General features: G+C 37.4%; 1 long non-coding RNA gene across 3 annotated transcripts; it reads right to left on the reverse strand.

Annotated features, from left to right (window-relative positions):
- Positions 1–823: 823 nt before the first annotated feature.
- On the reverse strand, positions 824–3,615 carry LOC113308574. 3 transcript variants are annotated; one of them, XR_003339917.1, is made up of 7 exons: positions 3,082–3,615; positions 2,733–2,826; positions 2,470–2,618; positions 1,701–1,858; positions 1,365–1,462; positions 1,173–1,271; positions 824–1,070 (listed from the first exon to the last, which is right to left on the reverse strand). It is a non-coding gene; the product is annotated as an uncharacterized LOC113308574 (long non-coding RNA). The 3 variants fall into 3 exon arrangements; XR_003339916.1 differs by having other exon boundaries at positions 1,365–1,469; XR_003339915.1 differs by having other exon boundaries at positions 1,365–1,858.
- Between the last annotated feature and the right edge of the window lie 371 nt (positions 3,616–3,986).

A 3,986-nucleotide genomic window follows, 5' to 3' on the forward strand; every position in this document is an offset into this window, starting at 1 on the left:
CCCAACTTAATACTAACTAGATTTTGTGCTCGTGCTACGCACCTGGCGGACCAGAAAACCATTCAATTTTTTTTTTTAACCATATTTTTTGTTTGGTGTGATGTGCTGTAAATCGGGTATCTTTTTCTTTTAATCATATTTTTAATTTGGTGTGATGTGGTTTCGCCTTGCCCATCATGCAGTTTGGATTTGGTGTCGCAAAGCTTCGCCCTGTCCTATCAAGATGCATTTTTGATTTGGTATGACTCAACTTCGTCTCGTCATGTCGCTTATTTTTGATTTTTCATGGCTCGGCTTCGCCTCGCCCCGTCGTGATGCATTTTTTATTTGGATACCATGACAGTTGGCAAGCAAGGTGGAACCCCAGCGATTTTTTTCTTAACCATCAAGCGTGTATTTCGGATCAGATAAGGTAGTTGTCTGATCTTAGTTACCTGCTCACTTGCTTGGCCATTTTGGTCTTTATCCAAGAAACAATGCATATGGAAGCAGTAAATGATTGCAAGGTTAATGTTGAAAAGCGTATCGAAGTGGGACTGCTCATTTTCTAGTGAATGTGGACAACACGGCTTCGGCCCAGTCAAAGAGATGCTAATACCAACTGCTAAGAGTAATATCAGTCCTCAGAGTAATATCAGAATTGTATTATGCGAGGCTTCGCGTTTGTTGTGAGTTTCTTGTGTTGATCTCTTTTTAACCTCTGTAATATGCCTTGCATAAACGTTTTCACAGGTATATATGTTGTTATGGTTTTAGTTAACCGGTTATCAAAATAAAAATCCTTGTGAAGTCGATCCAACAAAAAAGAAGAAAGCATACAAAAAAAAAAGAACTAATAGAAAAATTAGTTATCAAGCAGTGTTTAAAAGACCAAAGCGGCAACCAACAAAAATACTAACCCAAGGAATTGCGTTATGTATAAGAATATTTTGCTAATTCTAACATAATATTGCAGAAAATTAAAACTGAAATTCCTTGCTCCCAGATGTGTACCACTTCCAACACCTCTATCACCACCCCGCCACCAACTTCTCCAATGCATCAATACTCTCTCTTTTATTCAAGCCCTCCTACAAATGTGAGCTGGATTAGTCCGGTTTTTGAGCTTCTTGTAATGTAAACCAAATACAAAAACCTGTACAAAATACATCAGAAAACTGGAAGCCACATACAACAATAATCGCCCCTGGGCAAAATTCCATCAATTACACACTCATGTGCACGTGCAATCAGCTGGAGGTCATGCGGCAGAACTCCATAACCGGGTCAGGCTATAAGGTATAAATGGGTATGGATTAGTTTCAAACCAGAGGAAAAAGGAAATGACATGCAAGAGAAGAAGTAGGACACCAAACAACACTCACCAAATGTACCACACTTTAACTTTTCCAATGGAACAATTTAGTCCATATTGCAATCAGCAAGCCACATTCTTCAAACCAAGTGGGAAACATGCTATTGACTACAATCTTATAACCAAACATATAAAGCATATACTCAAGATAATCACACAATAAGTAACAAAGCCAGGACCTCTAACATTTGGCTGCACACCTACAACACTATCATTCTCGAGAACATATTACAGTTTAAACCATTTTGCTACAGTTTTTCACCAAAGCTGTGTGAAAAACTAATGCCAATTAGTTTATCAAGACTATACTCATAATACATTTCATTTCAGCTCTTGCAGTTTATACCTTTGAAAGCAATTGTGCAACAAAACTCCTAGCAAAACTGCGATCCGGCAATGGTTTCCTTTTAACACCAACCCTCGACCAGTCACAAAATTTTAAATCTCATGTTATTGCCCTCAAGGGCAATGATCACTTCTTGACTGCTCCAACAGCTACTGCATCTGCAGAGTTCATAAGAAACCCCATCAATTCATAAGCCTACTCCGGATGCAAAAAATATCAGCTCAAGTAGATCAAGTCATATTGCTGCATACAAAGAAAAAAGAGAGAGATAACCATGCATACAAAGGCATATAATAGACATCCTAAACGCTTCAACATTAGAAAGAGCGTTAAGTACTCACCTTGTCAGTCAGCGAAAAAGAGATTACTGCTCAAACTAAGTCCATTGGTACCATATTCTAAGAAACCCCTCCACCCCCCCCCCCCCCCCCCCCCAGAAAAAAAAAACCCATAAGTACTTATATGTAATTTATATTCGAAGAATAATGATGAAACCCCATAGTCATACACGAACACTATATAGCATGATGAACTAATAAAAAAGTCTTTTTTATGTGGTGTCTCCTAAATTTAGTCGAGGAGCAAGAAGATAAAAGTAGTAATAGAAATATTGGAGTCTTAGAGAGATGAAAGCATAGAAGAATGAGAACTGGATACTCACCTCTTCACAATCTGTTGGTATACTCCTAATTTTTGCATTCTCTTAAATATGTTCTTACCATGCAATATCATTAAGAAGATTCAAATGCAGCAACTAAACGTTACTAACCTGAAAAATATGGGGTCGTGTTTAGCTTTTAATAAAACAAGACATTCTGTGAACTCTGCTGCAGAAGCATCTTCCACATCAGTATACAACCATTTCCTGCATGACCTGAATCTCATCCCCCTCCTCAAAAAGCAAGCTTCAAATGCAATCTGCAAGATTCATCGCAAATAAACATCTTGAAAAAATACACCAACCCTTACTCCATATGGTTTCTTTTTCATTCCATATAATATCTCTTTTGCTTCTCTAGAGAAATTACTTACTTGTTAGAGTCTGGAATGGACCTCTATTCGAGTGAATTCCCATGCGTCTGTCATTCTTCAACTTCTTTTCCCTCCTTTAGCTGAGGAATTAAACCTAAACCCAAAAACCACAAACCGCAATCAACAATTCCATTAGAGATAATAAAATCAAATATACAAATCGTTGACATGAAGAGTTGTAATCAGTTAATCTAGCTTTTTTATAATACCAAGTGGATAGGTACCCAGTCTGTCTATGCAGGCATTTAAGAAATTCTTGCAATTCACGATATTAGCAATTCCTCATTGAATCATTTTTCTGAAATTTGATTTGTATTACTGTAATCAGTAAAATCAGAAAAAGGGTTACCTTCTTCTTCTCTTCCTCTGCATCGTCTTTCTGATTTTACTTTGCATCAAGGCACCAAATTTGGTTTCTAATCGAGCTTCTTGAGATCTCACAGTATTTATTGATGAATCGCAGATGGGTTTGATGGATTTGAGCAAAGATAAGAAAGTCCATGAAGAAGATGTCACTGCCATGGATTATTCAGTGGAATTAGAGAAGATTAAGAATGAATCAAAGAGTTCATGTGGCTGTAAGACATGGGTTTAGTTTGAATTCGAGATTGCAGTTAGGGTTTGAGAAGTAATTGGAGATGTAATTGATGAACAGAGAAGAAGAAATTTCTAGGGTTCGCTGTTGTTATTGATAAATGGAAGTCCGGTGATGAATAATAGGTTCTGGTGATTGCAATCGATGGCTATTTAAAGGGATTGTGATGGATTTAAGATTACATCAAGAAGAATTCAAGATTTGAGTTAAGAATTGAAGACGTTGAGTTTAAAAGAGGCTCGGTTTGAAGGCACAGAAATGGCAGAGAAGCAAGCAACAGAAGATGTAAATGGGACCAAACAGATGCTCCGTTCTCTTTAGGTTTAGGTTTTATTAGTTAGGTATAGAGTTTGACGGGAGTATTGTCCACACCGACGGCGTAACTTAACGTCCAGTTAAGTATCTGGTGTAAACGAAGTGTAACGAATTATTCAGCTGCAAACTCTGACAAAAGTATTGTCTACCCACCTTTATGTTGACGGTGTTACTAACGGCAGGTTAAATATTAGGTGTAAATAGAGTGTTACCGATTTTTTGGTCCCAACCAATAAAGTCTCGCCACTTGTCGTTACCAGGATTGTTCTTCCTCAAAGTTTTTATCTAATTTAATTTGAGGAGGGTGTTATATTCACCGTGCTACATGAAAGCTTATATGACTT

Source organism: Papaver somniferum, chromosome 9 (genome assembly GCF_003573695.1).
Source record: "Papaver somniferum cultivar HN1 chromosome 9, ASM357369v1, whole genome shotgun sequence".
Taxonomy (NCBI): domain Eukaryota; kingdom Viridiplantae; phylum Streptophyta; class Magnoliopsida; order Ranunculales; family Papaveraceae; genus Papaver; species Papaver somniferum.